Source organism: Thalassophryne amazonica, chromosome 20 (assembly GCF_902500255.1).
Source record: "Thalassophryne amazonica chromosome 20, fThaAma1.1, whole genome shotgun sequence".
NCBI classification, from domain to species: domain Eukaryota; kingdom Metazoa; phylum Chordata; class Actinopteri; order Batrachoidiformes; family Batrachoididae; genus Thalassophryne; species Thalassophryne amazonica.
Window position 1 is genome coordinate 40,071,825 of NC_047122.1, and position 18,037 is coordinate 40,089,861.

The 18,037-nt window shown below is 38.7% G+C and overlaps 1 long non-coding RNA gene across 2 annotated transcripts in view; it reads left to right on the plus strand.

Annotated features, from left to right (window-relative positions):
- The window catches only part of LOC117502194, a 147,077-nt gene that overhangs the window by 65,023 nt on the left and 64,017 nt on the right, over window positions 1-18,037 (plus strand). For both annotated transcript variants that reach the window (XR_004558219.1, XR_004558220.1), the window contains exon 2: window positions 5,450-5,937. This is a non-coding gene — a long non-coding RNA (uncharacterized LOC117502194). The remainder of the gene's footprint in view (window positions 1-5,449; window positions 5,938-18,037) is intronic.

Below are 18,037 nucleotides of genomic sequence, written 5' to 3' on the forward strand. Positions count from 1 at the left end.
AAATACAAATTAGTGACTTGCCCCCAAAATAATCTGAAGTTTGAAGTTGAAGTTTATGTGGCCAAAGCCTCACTGAACCAGGTTTTCTGGACCTATTTCAGCTCTCTTGAAGTCTGGCCTCACTGGCAGTAATGCATCTTTTAGCACTGTTCACTAAGGACAGAAATCATAAACTGAGCTGTGTCCAAAGAAAGGACAGTTTAATGTCCAGGTCGTCTGAATGACAAAGAACCTACTGCAGTAGCTTCAACTTCCAGATATACAACCCCTGGCAAAAATTATGGAATCACTGGCCTCAGAGGATGTTCATTCAGTTGTTTAATTTTGTAGAAAAAAAAGCAGATCACAGACATGACACAAAACTAAAGTCATTTCAAATGGCAACTTTCTGGCTTTAAGAAACGCTATAAGAAATCAAGAAAAAAACATTGTGGCAGTCAGTAACGGTTACTTTTTTAGACCAAGCAGAGGAAAAAATATGGAATCACTCAATTTTGAGGAAAAAATTATGGAATCACCCTGTAAATTTTCATCCCCCAAATTAACACCTGCATCAAATCAGATCTGCTCATTGACATTGACCCTATGCCATGACATTGACCCTATGTGTCTTTTTGCAAGGAATGTTTTTGCAGTTTTTGCTCTATGGCAAGATGCATTATCATCTTGAAAAATGATTTCATCATCCCCAAACATCCTTTCAATTGTCCAAAATATCAACATAAACTTGTGCATTTATTGATGATGTAATGACAGCCATCTCCCCAGTGCCTTTACCTGACATGCAGCCCCATATCATCAATGACTGTGGAAATTTACATGTTCTCTTCAGGCAGTCATCTTTATAAATCTCATTGGAAAGGCACCAAACAAAAGTTCCAGCATCATCACCTTGCCCAATGCAGATTCGAGATTCATCACTGAATATGACTTTCATCCAGTCATCCACAGTCCACAGTTGCTTTTCCTTAGCCCATTGTAACCTTGTTTTTTTCTGTTTAGGTGTTAATGATGCCTTTCGTTTAGCTTTTCTGTATGTAAATCCCATTTCCTTTAGGCGGTTTCTTACAGTTCGGTCACAGACGTTGACTCCAGTTTCCTCCCATTCGTTCCTCATTTGTTTTGTTGTACATTTTTCGATTTTTGAGACATATTGCTTTAAGTTTTCTGTCTTGACGCTTTGATGTCTTCCTTGGTCTACCAGTATGTTTGCCTTTAACAACCTTCCCATGTTGTTTGTATTTGGTCCAGAGTTTAGACACAGCTGACTGTGAACAACCAACATCTTTTGCAACATTGCGTGATGATTTACTCTCTTTTAAGAGTTTGATAATCCTCTCCTTTGTTTCAATTGACATCTCTCGTGTTGGAGCCATGATTCATGTCAGTCCACTTGGTGCAACAGCTCTCCAAGGTGTGTTCATTCCTTTTTAGATGCAGACTAACGAGCAGATCTGATATGATGCAGGTGTTCGTTTTGGGGATGAAAATTTACAGGGTGATTCCATATTTTTTTCCTCTGCTTGGTCTAAAAAAGTAACCGTTACTGACTGCCACAATCTTTTTTTCTTGATTTCTTATAGTGTTTCTTAAAGCCAGAAAGTTGCCATTTGAAATGACTTTAGTTTTGTGTCATGTCTGTGATCTGCTTTTTTTCTACAAAATTAAACAACTGAATGAACATCCTCCGAGGCCGGTGATTCCATAATTTTTGTCAGGCGTTGTAGACACTCTCTCTCTCTCTCTCTCTCTCTCTCTCTCTGTCTCTGTGTGTGTGTGTGTGTGTGTGTGTCTGCACACACACATTTCAGATTGACCCAAGGAAAATGGCTTTGTATAAATACAGACTCGGATTTAGATTTGTGGTGAGAGGGCGAAAGAGAAGCAGGATGGATGGAAAGAAGAAGAAGGGGTAGTGGCGAGAGAGGGAAGGCGGGTGGAGTGATACAGAGAAAGGGTGGGGTGACTTGCGGTTGGGGCAACAAAAGGGGGAACTAAGAAATGGAGAGATTGATGTTTAACACTAGAATTACAGAATAAAGAAAACATGATGTACAATAGTCACAGCCACTGGTAACATTATTCTCACCAATCTATTAATTAAATCCTGGAAACGGATCATCAGGAACAGTCTTGTAAAGTAGTCAATATTGAAATAGAGGGAGTAATATTCTTTGAACAGATTGATTTGCTGGAACCACTGACCACTAATATTATAAATCTGCTGCTAATTATTTTTTTTCTCATGGCTTTTTTTATTATTAATTGGCTAACTGTATTGAATACTTTATTGGGAGTGCCGAATTGACTTCAGATAGTGAAAAAGACAGATAAGGGAAAGAGGCAGAGGCCTTATATTACAGATAGCTGTTATTAGAGTGCCCCCCCTTTTTTCCCCAGCAGTGACACAGAAATAATTGCTTTTACTGAAACTCCATTCAGTGTGGCCGTCTTTGCTCTGACTTATTATTCATTTTGTTACAAAGGCAGATAGAACACACAATTTTCAAGCAGATTTTTTTCCTGTTAGTATGACTTTTAGCTGTGAAAGATCATATGTGGAACAATTAATCAATTATGAAAAGAACCACAGCTCTTTTGGTTTTTGATGAATCAGTCTGCATGTTTTTATTACCCAAGGCCATCAAAATATGGCCATTGTGTATAGGGCACTGCAGTCTCGTTTGAGGACAGTCGCTAAAGTGGTAAAATATGACGTAAATGATGTAATTTCTCTACTTCCGGGGAAAAACCTCAGCATTTTCAATGGATTTTTGGGCAAATAGCATGCAAACAAAGTGAAAATGCAAAGAAAAGTGATGATGTGGTGGGAAAGTGGACGTGTTGCAGTTTGTTTATGACCCGGAGCACAAACATGTTGAGGCGGTTTAGCAGGCGAGAGAACGGAGCTACGTCTCCCATCTGCCTTGTTTTCCCTTCTCCACTGGGAACTGGAAAAAATACTTTACGGGACTGCTTCAGTGATTGCAGCCGAAAGAAAAACAGTCCACCATTTTTCAGTGTGAACTTATGCTGGTAGCGCAGGTCCTCATAAGTGGTCAAATCCCGCAAAATCACACACGGTTCAAACAACACTGTGGTGCTCTATTGGGAAGGCTTTGCATCCGTCCGTCTGTCTGTCTGTGTTCAGCATAAGTCCAGTCCTATTACTGCCAGAGTCTTCAAATTCACAGGGAACATTCTTGGGACACCGACCTTGGACAAGTTCAAAGATGGCTAACCTTGACCTATTTTAAGAAGTATTTTAAGAGGCTAAAAAGTTGCATTCTGTTTCATATTTTTATGCTATGAATCATGCAAATCCATTTTTTTTTCTTTTGAGTGGCGCGATAACAGCCAATCAGAGCAGAGTGGCACTGTTATGTCACTGACTGTTCTCTCTCTGGCGCTCCAAAACTGCTTCATTTATGTGTAAATATAACATGTTTCTCATATATTATGTAAATGGTAATGAGAAATAAACACTTCTAAAACTGAAAACACTGTTTTTGTAACCCGATAACACTCCTGGAGTGATTTACAAGACATCTTGCGGATGTCAGCGTGCATGCTAACTTCTGCTAACTCAAAGCTAACTTCCGCTTTTGTCAAAAGCTCATGTATGCGCACATGTACAATGACTTTAAAACATAAATAAAATATTGTTTATGATTAATTGAGTTTATTCTGCAACATCAATATAAACACACATTTGAATGTATCAGTGATACGTGGATAACACAATAAAGCATAAACGCTTATTTCCATTGTCGACCTTGTGGAATTATCACGTGACAAAATAGAGGGGCTTGATTGAACAAGTGCAAATTGTACATAAGAGAATAGACTCTTCATAAAATAACAATTAATGCATAATTATAATTATATATATGTATACTGTGTACTTTGCACTGGGATAGCAATTAAACAACTGCAAATTATAAAGAAGACGATGCTCATTCAGCCAAGGGTGTTTTTGCATTATATTTTTTCATTTTTTGAGGACAGACATTATTTTGGGCTTTGAAAAACACTGAGTGATTCATAGTTTTCTTACATTTTGTGGACCAAACATCTAATACAGCCATTCCTTATCTTAAAAAATGCCAGGGGCCACTTTGACATCTTTGACATTCCTGATGTGCACTCTGAACACCACTTTAATTATTAGTTTATTTTGTTAAGTGCTTTAATTCATGGGAAAGTATTATATACATTGTTATTATAATTATCTATAGGACTAATGAATGTGTAATTTTTCATTATATAAGTCTCATTGAAGTTTAAATTGCAGGACCTCCCAAGCTAGTAAAATAAATGCGACTTATTCTGGAAATACAGTAATTTTATACTTTTAACAAAATTGAAAAGCAAAGTCATTTTTTCTGATTCATTTTTAATGACCTCTCATGACGCATCTGCAATACTTTCATGGTCCAGTCGGGGGCCATGACCCATCTGCAGTACCCCAGTGGCCCCTTGTTGGGCCACGGCCCATGCTTTGGGAAATTACTGAACTAATGTATTATTATTATTATTATTAAACAACAGATTAATTAAAAATGAAAATAATTGCTAGCTGCAGTCTGATGAAATGTGTTACAGGAAATATGCCCTGAGAAATGTGTTAGGATTTTATTTTCTCTTTTTCTGCTGTGTGCAGGACTTAGTTCCATGTTTTGTTTTGTTTTTACATGGGGCCTTTTTAATTTTTGGCACTTTTATATCTGTAAAATATTTTTTTCTGTTGACAAAATTTGTGGATGCAAGTTTGAAAGTAATTGGGAGAATTTATGTTTATTTTGTACTGGAAAATTAACCAAAGGATAACTTTCAAATCAGAACAACTAAGACTAAGGAAAAAATGACTACAAAAAATGACTACACTGATTAACTAATTAATCAGTAAATTTCGAAAAAATCATCACTTGCAGCCCTACCTGTTAATGATATTTTTAGCTGTGATGGAAAATATGTGCATGCCTAATTTTGTGTTTAAATGCTTTTTAAATGGGCTGCGGCTGAGATATGATGCTCCACTGTGCCTGTTGACTATTTTCAGTGACGAAAAGCTGACTGGTATTTTCCTTTGTCACTGACACAGCTTTTAGACATTTTACAATCACTCACTTGCCTTCATCTCGGAGCCTTTAAACATTTCTTTCACATGTGGAAGGCGTTGTCAGTCATCAGCTGTGGTAGCAAAACCAAATTGGGAGAATTAGAGATTTTGACTGGCTGAGGTTTCAACAAGGCATTAAGTTTTTTTTTTTCCTTCCTTATTGTATACCTTTGATCAGCTCTTCACTTTTGTTGTCTGAAATCTGGATGAAATTGTTTCCCGTAAATGTAAAATATGGACAAAATGTCTGAGGTTTGGCTTAAATAGGTTCCAGTAAATGTTAGAGTGCCAGTTTCTAATGTTATTTGTCTTCCTGTCATTTTTCAGGTTGCTAAAGGGATGGTGGACTCTGACAACTGCGACGAGGCCTGAACCAGTAAAAAAAATAATAAAATAAAGCTGGACAACAAGAGCTGCAGACTGCATGAAACGTACAACTTGGACCTACAAACACGTCTGGCCAACTTCAAAACTGTAAATTTACCCAAGAGGTGCGACTGCCAAAGCTTGCTGACACGTTTCTTGAAGGAAACCCAAGGAAACAGATACCTTTTTTTGTTTTGCTTTTTAAATCTGTAATGTTCATAGACTATTGTGGAGTTCAGAGGAGCTGATAAAGAAATGGCAGGGCATTAGTGTGGGCCTGACACCTGCTTTCTGCTTTCCATTACCGTGTGGAATACTGAGGGCCAGTAGCCGATCTGCGCTGCTGGACACACCGCTGCAGTGCAGCGCCAAAACGAGCCACGTAGCCAGACCTGATGCCAAAGCCCGGAGCCGAACATGACATTTTTATAACCTGATGATCAGCAGAGGTAGGATGACATCACTATTAGTAACTTTTTACAACAATATTGCTTTATAATTAGATGGTAAATGTCATTCAAATTAATTCATGAGCAATATCATCATAATTCTTTACTCTAATTCCTTTATTATCCTGGAAACAGTTTATTATACCCATTTGATTTTAAGGGGGGAACCTTGAGTAATTATTATTGATTATTTTATGAGTAAAGTTGTGTGTTAAGGATTGTTTTGGATCATGAATTTAAAACAATTTTTTAGCACATTGAACACGAATATCTTTAGATTTCTTTTGAATTTTAAGCATTGCTAGTTTTAAAAATTTTTTTTTTAGATGACAAATATTCCATGATCACCTTTGATTATATCGTGAAGTTTACATAATCTCTGAACAAAGTTCAGATTAATGCATTTTGTTTTAGGACATACTTCTGTTCTTCTGTCATGATTTAAACATTTAACAAGAACAAATAACTCACAATCTGCATGTGATGTCAAAATAAATGTATGAACATGACACTCCTGGCTGTAAAAGCACAACCAGTTTTTGGAGTCACATTGCCTTCAGCTAGAAAGTGAACAAGAACTAAATGGCTGCTGTTAAAAAGGGCGTTTATGCAGAGCAACAGTGTTCTGAAAACCTGCCGTTAGTCATCGCTGTTGTAGGAAGTGACTGCGTGCGTCACATCAGAATGCCGCCGCCTGAAGCAACAAGCTGAGCTTTGCTGAGACCCAAGAAGCATTTTTATTAATATTGTTTAAATTCTGAAAATGCAGTAACGTGTTTACACCCAGCAATCCTTACGTTCATCCATACTATGAGGCGCGACTGAAAGCTGTTATTATTTGGCATTACTGAATGATGAAATTGAAGTAAATAATTGTGTAATTTCCTCAAATTGTGTTTAGTTCTTGACGTGTGAAGTATCTGAAAGCTTGCTAATCCGTCTTGAATACAGTTTGGATTTTTGTGACTATTTCAAATACTTTAAAGTCATATGTTGGTAAAACCACTATTAGCAGTATTACTTTCAGCTGCACTGTGACTGTGGTGAAAATAACCCTGTAATTATAGTATGACTTTTAATTGTACTTGTTTCACTTGTTAACTAACTTGTTTTGAACAGACCTACCGTTTACTGCATTTAAGAACCCACAGTTTGTTTGTTTTTTTGCACTACAGGAGATGCATTTGCACCAAGTTTAGATTTTTATGGAAGTATGCACAGGCAGTAATGCAGTAACAGTAAACTAAACATGATTGAATTTAAGCTGTGTTAATATTTTGTCGTGGGCAGTACTTGGACCAAACTGCCATGCTATATTTAATTTATCATGAGTGAAAATATTAGATTTATTTTTACTCTTCTTTTTTTTTTGTTGGCATTTTTTTTGCACTTCATTCAATGCCGTTAGTCATAAAATCGATAGTTGTTTGATAGAAGCAAAATTGTTCTGAAGCCTTGATAACTACAGTGCAGTCTTTAAAAAAAATATTGTCAATTTAATCCCAAACTGCCTTGTTAAGGACACCACATGTGAAATTTTGTTAAATTGTTATTTGTGTCAGATAACTAATGTGAAAAGAAAATGGAGTTCATTAGTCCAGTGTGTATTTGTGGTGGAGTCCATCTTCAAATGTGCACGACCGCTGAAATGTCAGGCATCCATAAAAAGCTTCAGTTTACTTACTTATACTCTTTAATGTAGGAGTAGTTAAATTAAGAGTGTATTTGTGTGAATTTACAGCCCTTTGTGTGCATGAGGCCTCTTGTGCACTTGAGTGCATGAATTTGTGTTTGTGCATGTTTTTCATTATATGGTGTAATGGCTTTGCTATGGTTTTCAGCAGTGCAAATTGAAGTAAGCTGCTTGATGCCTTTAGCTGTAATATTTGTATTCATGCATTTTCATGTGTATAATCTTTGATGGGCTAATACAAATCAGAATAGCCTTTTTCCCCAGGTTAGAGAAATTGAGGAATGTTATGAGAAACAAGTTCAGTCATGACTTAAAAAACTCTCCTCCAACTCGAGATGAAATAAGCATTTGACAAATTGATATGCCAGTTGCCAAGAAAACACTTGATACTGATAATCGTTTGTGACCTGTCAAGAAATTTTTTTCAACTACCCAAAGATTTGCTCAATTAGTTTTTGTTTATTTAAGCCCCTTTCAGACCAGGCCGACGTAGAGTTGCATAATTCGGCGTACCGACGCCGCCGACCTTATGCAGCCCTATGTGGCAATGCGATGAGGGATGCAAATGGGTCTGCGAAATGGATGCAAAAAATTAAAGGATTCATTTTTTTGCGGGCATTCACCATAGAGCACTGGACGCAGTGCTCTACGCAATTCTATACAACACTGCACTACTGTACACCATGCCTCCACAAGTGTACGCTACCCTACGCCAGTCCAGTGAAAAATCCTTTTTGTTTTTTTATCAGTACATACCTGCATTGCTAGAGTTTATTCATCCCGCTGGACTCTGCTGAACTTTGCTGGCAGTTAAGCTTAAAAACCACATAGGAAGAGGAGGCCGGCCAAAACCACAGAAGAAGAAGAAGAGGAGGTGGGCCAAAGCTTTCCCCCTCCACGTAACATATGCAGCCATTCCTGCATAACAGATGCACAGCACAGTGCAGCTCTATGCAGGTCCAGTGTGAAAGGGGCATTAGAAATAAATTGGTTTTAAATATCACTTTGTACATATAGGAGTGGGTGGCATCTCGATATTATGAGCTACCGATATATTTTAGAAGGTGACGTATAGATGGGACAATACCATAATAATGATATATTTTTGATGTTGCGTTATGACGACATGTTATTTTTCACCCCATTGAAGCCGTATCTTCCTCTCCTCTTCCTTTGCATCAAACGTAGGCAGGCAGCTGTCTCATTGGCTCAACCCTGCCCCCTCTATCTGAGGGGCTTTTCCTCACAACTGCACAACTTTCCAGGAATATGAGGTGGCAGTGTTCAAGTTAATGGCATCAGTCTTTCCAAAAAGTAGCAAAGATGAAAATGACATAGATACATCCTTGGAACGCAGAGTGAACAGGATGAAAATTTGGCCGTATAGGTTGTGTTTAGACTATGTGGGGTTTGGCTTCACAGAGACTCGGCTGTGTTTTTACCTGGTAGCAGAGAGAAAGCTTCAGTCAGAGTGAGAGAAAAAAGTGACAAGACAGTGACAGTCTTCACTGAAAAAATTTAAAGAGACTAACAAAATGTTATTTTGTGATTGTGTCACAGTGGTTAAGCTGTAAAACATATATAAACACTGACACACGACAGCAAAAGTTTAATCCTGATGCATTCCCTATCGACTGTAAATCTCTCTCCTCAAAAGAAGTGTCCTTTCACATCACTACAAATATGGTCTGTATTGCAAAAGTGGATTAATGAAGCTTTAAAATGCTGCAAAAAATTTCCCAAACTATTCACCCACTCTAGTTTGTATGTTTATTTGCACAGCTGTGCTTTATTGAACAGAAATAGAAAACCTAGGAGGTTTCATATTTGATTAGCCTTTAAATAAAAGTGCTTGTGACATGTGTGGCACTGAGTTAGAACTGAATGTTTAGCCCATTTCATATGAAATACATATAATATAATTATATATATATTAGGACTGGGCAAGTTAACGCGTTATTATCGCGTTAACACATTAACGCCGATAAATTTTTTTTATCGCACGTTAATGCAGGTTTTTTTTTGCCACAGACATGGAGAAGGGCATGAAACGTTTGCATGGCCATTTTAATTTTAAAGTGCTTCCAGACGGCGTGGTCGACAGAACCGAAGCCGCTAAAGTTCTCCTGAGTGAGCCCTGCACCGAGCGCTGGGGAAAAGTTCTCCTATAGCCGCTAAAGTTGTCCTTGCAGTAAACCGCGCACCAGCGCTGGATGAAAGGTTCTCCTACAGCCGCTAAAATTCTCCTTTCAGCTAGCTGCGCAGGGAGCGCTGCAGGATAATGGAGTGCAGGGCAACGTTCCCAGGAAGATTTTTAAATTTATAACCCTCTGAAACACTATTACCTGCATTTTGAGCACCAAATTGTGTGAAGAAAAGCCATAGTTTTTTATTATTATTAATCTTTGTTACAGCCTTACTTTAAAGCCAGAAGAAACAAGGCATCGGGCCAAAACACAATAGTGTAGATATGTGTCAGCAACATCAGAAGTGCGAATTTATACCCAGCCAGTTTATTCAAGAAAATCCTTATTTTTTTTCTTACATTAAATAACTTGTAATTAAAATAGTTTTAAGTCAAAAAAGAAGATTCTTTAAAAATCTTGGATGTTTGTCTGTAAACTTAAACCATAACTCACTGTTGTTGTTATTAACCCTGTTAACTGCAACTGCATAAACAAAATGCTGTTGCTATGTTTTTGCAGGTTATGGCACTTTCGTTCATATGGCAGAACATTTAAAATAAAATTGTGCTATGTACTGCTTTTGAATTAATTTTTGGATTTTGCGTATAACAGTGGAAATCATGCGATTAATTGCGATTAACATTTTTAATCGCTGCTCAGCTCTAATATATATGAAAATGATTTTTGGTCCCTATAGCCCAGCCCTAGTTCCACATTGTATGCAGCTCTAAACAAAAGGCACAGTACCTTAAACTAGTTTAAAACTAGCTACATTCAAGATAATTTGGTTTTATTGGTTTTAAAGTATTGTCAAGCAATGATTCACTGGTTAAGATTTGAAGAAACTTTAAAGTGGTTTGCAACCATATATTTTCTGCTTTTGACCTTGCATAAAAATATTTCAGTGGTCAACTCGTTTAATCTGTTTGATAATTAAAATACAGTTGAATATGTTTGAATTCTAGATGGTAGGTTGAGCAAAGCAGGTAATGTGACAATGGCTTCTTCTGAGATGACTCACAATTCATTGCTTTATGTCAAATATAATAAATGGTACATGTGACACAGTCTGTGCACACAAACTCAAGATATTTGGGATCTTATTTCATTGAGGCACACAGAAGTCTACCACTTACCCGTTACTTGATGTTTTTCATTTTATCTCTCTCGCACTTTTGGTGGGTTGTTCATTGCGTGGGGGGGGGGGGGGGGGGCAGTGACACCAACAAATTCTCATTCATGAGAGGGTACTACCCCCCTCCCACACACACACAAATGGTATTATCCCTCAAAACCAAACATCCAAACACAAAAATCCTTATCACGTCAAACTCTAAACATCTATCGATATTTTTAAAAACATTCAAACCAGGCCTTCATATTTTAATGTTGTGATGCTACACGTTAGCGCCATCTTGACTGTTGCATACTCTCAGTTGTATGTCTACTTGCCTATTGTTTACCACCCATTGCATACAGGACCAGAATGAGTTTTCAGCGTGATAACAGGTGTTTTGCCATTACTCATAATGCAGTGGGTAGAGTTCTGGTTTTGTACCAAACAGCATAGCATCTTATTCCTGTGTTCTGAAATTAATCTGCACAAATTAATTAATCTGCATCTGCAATCTGCAGTCTGTAATCAGCCAATTAGTGTGCATTTAGCGTCACAGCCATATAATAAAACAATTTATTGCCAAAGTTGCTGTTGTTAGAGGAGCCAAATATTAATACATTATTTTAGGATTCTCACACTTACCTTACAGTTGGTTGTCTGGATGGTTGTCATCCAGCACCTAAGACAGTTCCATAGTGTTTTGTTGTGGCGACACCAGTACATGCTCCCAGACCTGACCTGATCCCACCTGGACATTTTGTCTGTGGAGTCAATGTTGAAAACCACTGCCCAAACTGCTTGCAGCACTTTTAGGATTGTGGGTTTGATGCTAATGTCCGGTTGCTAACATTGTTAATATTTACTTTTACACCCACCCCCTTTGTGGCCTTGGGGGGTGGGGGTGGGGGGTGGCGGGGGAAGGCATTAATCAGATTATGACTGTTAATTGCTCAAACCTGGCAAAGTGGACCCAACTTTGTTTCCAATCCTTCTAACAATTTATCCTACTCTGTGTGGCTGTTCCTGAGTTTGTGTGGCAGTGCTTTGGTTGTAATCCATTAATCAGATTAGGTTAGCAGCTGACCACATAGCCAGATGGAGACCAGACCCCAAATCATGGTCCAGGTTCAGCTGCTACACGACATCATTACACTGCAACCCTCAGTCCTCAGTGTATCTGACTGCGGGTCAGGCAGATGACACTGTTGTTTAAGTCTGTGCATCACTGTAAGTGAATGTGCGCAAGTCTGGCTCTTTGTGAGACCCAACTTTTTAAAGTATATTACCCTATAGACATGCGTCTAAGATGACATGCGCTGAGATGTTTTGTGCTTTGGGTAGACTGCATAAGGTACTTACCAAAAGCGTTCTGTGCGTGTGTTTCTTAAGCCAATAGATCTGTGTATGTGTCACTACTTGCTCCCACAATAACATGTGCTGCACCTACTTACCTACAAATTTGCTCCTTAAGAATGTTTGCTTACCTATTTGTGTGTGCGCGCCTTTGTCTGGGTGCACGCAGACGCGAGCATCAGGGTTTTTTTTTTCTTTTCAGCGATTGTGTTGTAGCCAGCTGAACAAGTGTTAACAAGCTCTGTGCAGACGTTATTTATTTAATCCATATGCTGGTGAACTATACAGCTGTGTGCTGCATCTCGGTTCATTTGCACAAAAAGGTCTCTCTGCATTCCTGGCTGCAGCTGAGCTACAGGAAAATGATCGCCAATCCCAATATTGTAAAGTCAGCAAAGCCTTAAAGGAGTTCATTTTGTGCACCTTATCAGCAAGAGTAACAATGCTAGGAGTGTAAGAACAGATGTTGTTTCTTGCCAGAAATATCCAATCGAAGCAGAAGGTAGCACATTCTAGAAATTAAGCTTTTGAGGTCTTTAAGGAGCAGAGCAGGTAGCTCAGTGGGAAAAAGAGTCGGGCTGTATACGTAGACCTGCATTTGATTTCCAGTCATGCAGCTCGTCTGTATCCTTGGCGTTTGATACTTCATTTGCATTGTCTTAGTGCACCAGGTGTAAATGGGCACTAGATTCACTCCCAGAAATCCAGGGGTAAGCACCGTCACCAGTGGGCCTCAGGGCCTTTATACAGCAGAGTTATCCTTCTAACAAATGGCCTGTTTCTGTGCATGTCATTTTAAATATAAAAGAGCTTCTGCTTGAGTGAGATCAGGAGCAATGCAGTGACTGAGCAGTCAGTCTTCCTACTACATAGAAACTTATTTGACGTTGCTCAGAGTGCAAGAAGGCGTTCACACATAGACTTCTGAAATAAACTGCTTCAGGCCAAAAGTGGCTTAGCGTGGGAGAATTTTTATATTCAAAGAAATTGTTTCAGGAAAAAAGTGTGAAGATGTTTAAACGTATAAGACGAGGGCAGTACCCCTAGGAAGTATGTATTCCTATAGAAAACTAGGAGCTTTGTTGACGATCGTTGTTGAAGCTGGCGCATGAGAACATTCCGCCTTGTGATAATAAAGCAAGAAATGTCTGTGTATCTGGCTCGCATATGTGTAGAGTGTTTTGGTATTATTTATTTCTTTAATTTATTTTTTCCGTCTCTCCCCCGTGAACGCGTTAAAGATAGGGATCTGTTTAAGGCAGAGAGTGGCTCATCTTTGTTGATGATCTTTGTTGAACCTGGCGCGTGAATGTTCCACCTTGTGCCAGTAATGATGATGATGACTTCAAAATAAGGGTTTTGAAAATTAATCCCCAAAATTTTCATAACAAAGGATGCACATCATTGTGCCACACACAAGCCATATCCAAAAGCTGAGGCCAATCTGACAAACAGAGAGATATGTGAGCCACAAACACACACAGACACATCTTGCTTTATAGATAAATAGATAACTTTTATGGTGCACTCTTGATCATTACAACATTTTTATAAAAATAAACTAACTTCACTCACTTTTGTCATTTGTGTCCGATGAGAGAAATACCTTTATGCAAAAAAAACCAAACCCTTTCAAATCTATAAAATCGTGTGTTATAGTTCTCAACATGCAACATCTTGCATTTTATTACAGCATGGAATTGCTACTGATATTTTTTAATTAATGCAGTAACTATTTTTCATGTACTACATCGCCAGTAAACAAAGTGACACCTGTGATAAATAGTTACCCTGGAAAAAAAAATTCCCCAAGTATTTCAAGTGTTTCCATGTATTTCTTCAGATGTTTTTATATCCTTAATGTGTTGGTGATTTACAAAAAGTAGTCTGTCAGTATGATTTTGTTGTTGTTTTGAGTGTTGGGTTGACCTGTTCACTCTCACTCATTCATCCTTCTTTTTTCAAGAAAGGATTTCTGGATAATGACACAGTTGTCAAAGGTGAGTGTAGCACTCAGAAGCCTGATTTCCAACAATGTCTTAAAATGAGGAGGGTTGTGGAAATGAATAAATAAATAAGTAAAATTAAAAAAAAAACTTACCTTTTAACGTGCAGAATCAAACAAACAATACTGAGCTATGTGGAGGGGAAAGCTGATTTTGTACAACATGACACCTTACTTCCTTACTCAGACGACTGAGTAACTTTTTGATTTTCTATTTTTTTTTTCCGGTTCCGGTCCACACAATGAGTGTTTGCATTCTGCTCCTGTTGGCTATGTCAGTATACAGTATCATAACCTAAAATAACTTCACTGCTTGACCCTTCTAGCTGGACATCACCAGACTGAAGAATACTAGACACCATCTCAAAACTTCTCTGTATGTTTGCAAGGGGTGACTTTTTAAGATGTCAGAATCTTGACAGATTTGTAAGAGCCAGAGGACGTCTGAGGAAACGCAGCAGTGATCGTCAGATGCTCAGCCTGCTGACGATAGCGCTGCTGCCAGGTCGGGAGCAGCAACCGCACCGCAGACGCCAGGACGATAAACACAGAGCTACAGGGAGCTGACAGGCTAGAGACTCGTGGTGGTGCTGTTAGTAACAGCCAACATAACCGGCTGGCAGCCAGTTTGCCTGGCAGCACCAGACCTGTGTGCCAGAACAACAAAAACAGAAAGGCTAGGGGCTCGCACATCGTTCCAACTTGTAGTTGTTTTGCTCCAGGTGCCCACCGATGCCAGACCCAACCAAGTCAGGGACTCTGCTGCCATGGATTTCACACTGGTCTGTTGTGTTTGTTTGACGGAGGCGGCAGTGCCAGTGTAAAGGCGAGGGTGCACAAAAATGCTGCCGCACATAACCCAAAGAAGCACTGCCAGTGGCAGCAAACGCCAGTTTCTGTCCAGATACTGTGCACCGCCTTTTAAGGCTGACAATATTTTGAATAATGGTGATTGTTGTGGTGCAACCAGTTAGTATGTCAAGCGAGAAGGTGCCCACTTCAAGGTCACTCATGTCTGTTCTCCTCATACATCTGCATGAAAAAGGGCATCTGGCATAAAACATGTGCCAAGTCAACATGAGGCTCCACGCCAGATATGCTGTGTGATGCTCCTAAGCAAAAGTGGGAGAAACCAAAAGAAATGAATGAATCATGATCATTGCAGTTGTTTATAATTTTCTTGTTGAGAGTTACGCGGAGCTCCTCTGTGCATGACTGAGTGAGTGATGGAGTGAATGAGTGAGAGAGAGACTAGAGGAGGTTCTTGTTGGAGGTGAAGCATAAACTGCTGCAGTGGTAACAGAAACTATAAATCTCTCAATGTTATATTTTATGATTTTGCTTTGTGTGGTGAAAAAGTATGAACACAGACAGTAAGTTAAAAAATAACGAAAACATCTTAAATCTGGTCTTGGTTTGCTTTCTACTCCTCCACTGCCAGTAGTTTGAATAAATGGAATAAAATAATTTTGTTTTTCCATTAATTTTCTGATTGAGGGGGGCGTGCCTTTATCAGATCTAATTAAACTAAATCCCATCAAAGTGTGAACTGAATTTGAGATTTTAACACACATCAAATTATTGCTTAAATAATCCGTATTGCATTGTTTGACTGAAATGTCACACTCAGATCATTTTACCTGATTGTCCAGGACCTCTGTAAAGGGCAAACAGTCTGATCACAGTGGCACACATGCCCCTGAGCTGTTTTTACTCTGCTAATTTCCGTTGTTATTCGACGTTGTGAAAAAGCTAAATTATTGTATTTTCATGATATGTCTTGGCAACTGTTGTGCTTGTTGCACAAAGAGGATACAGTGATACTTGTTAATGGGCAAGTGCGGCTCAGGCGGTAAAGTAGGAAATCCCCTTTACTGAAGGGTTGAGGGTTTTAAACCCCAATCTCCTTAACCTCAGAGCACACTGACCCCATCATGGTGGTGGGGAATAGGGGACCCCCTGCGCACGATCATAGATTTTATTTTCCAGTACACCTAATTTATTTGAGAAACAGCCAGTTGATGCACCATATATTATTTGCTGCAACGTCAGTGTAATGAATTATTTTATAGCATCTTGAGTAATTAGGCTCTTCTGAGATTCCCATTTCTCTTACGAAGGAGGTAGAAAATGACTTCTTACCAGATGTTAGGGCAAACATTTATCTGTGTCTGGGTGAGATTCGTCTACCTCAGTGTATGTAGAAAAGTAATGATTGGAAATCCCCTGCATAAAACATTATTTTTCAACAGGTGTTCCTGAGTCTGCGAAGTCGATAATGTAATTTGTTCTTGTCACTGTACCAGACAAAAAAAGTAATAAAAATATAAATTTTGAACAGCATGTCATGTCACAGTGTGCGGCTGCTGCTCTCATTACAAGCTGTGGTGAAATTTTTAGTTTTCCTGTTTACCGCCTGCTTCATATCACCAGTAGATGAGTATAGTATCAGAAGTACTTTTTGGGATTGATTGTATCATATCTGAGGAGAACAGCAGTAGTTGATTCAGATACCAAGCTGTAACAAAGATGACACGCAGGATGGAAGTGGGGCCTCAGCATCTGGCCTTCTGAAATGAAGCAAACCTGAAAGTAGAAAATCTTGCAGTTTCTTGAATGGCCTCTTGAGGCTTACTTCAAAAGCGAGTTATTTCTCATACAAGCCCATGTTAAAATGCCCAGTTGTAGAAGAGAAATAAGGATGTTTATAGGCTGGTACTAAAGATTTTGGTCTCTATAGCTAGTATCCCACTTCATGATAACTGAAATTTTACTGATTAGTAAATTTGTAAAAATAAAACATCAGTTTAACATATTTTAAGATATAAAGTTATGGACAATTCCAGACAGTGGTATAGTTTTCAATATGATTGGAGCATGTTTTAATTTTCACCCATGTGTAATTGTTCAGTTAACCCCTACCAGACTGCCTATTGAAAATTCAAGTGGCCAATCAGTTTTTTTTCAAAAGAGTAATGTCTAAGGCATATTTGTGCTGAATTTGGTGCTTCTCTCACCATTTGCAGGATTATTTCTGTTATCTCTTGCACTAGATGGAGCTGTCTGTGTATTGCTTATAAAGAGCGCAAACAATCACTTAGATACAAACTGATGAAATTTACCACACCACAATCGGAATGTACAGAACATGTACAGAACACTATCACAACATGGGAGCGTGACTTAGCGCCGCTGATCTGTATATAACACTGGGTAGCTCATTGGCCAATATTTTTGAAGCAAACCGGCCACCATATTACCACTCGCATGCACCGCTCCAGAATGGTCTTTTCTACGGCTCTTTAACCAGTTCAATTCAATTCAGTTTTTTCAGTTTCAATTTATTTTCATTTATATAGCGTCACATCACAACAGAGTTGCCTCAAAACGTTTCACACAGGTAAGGTCTAACCTTACCAACCTCCAGAGCAACAGTGGTAAGGAAAAACTCCCTGTGATGAAGAAACCTCAAGCAGACCAGACTCAAAGGGGTGACCCTGTGCTTGGGCCATGCTACAAACATACATTACAGAACAATTCACGGACGAAAATACAAGAAATGCTATTGGCACACAGGACAGGAGGATCGCCAACACGAATACAACTCCCATCTCTGGATGGAGCTGCACCTTACACAGAGAGAAAAACAGAATCAGGCATCAGAAAGACAAAAAAATACTGTATAATTTGCCAGCATTAATCAACAAGAAAAGCAGAGAAATACTAAGGTGATCGCCAGCCACTAG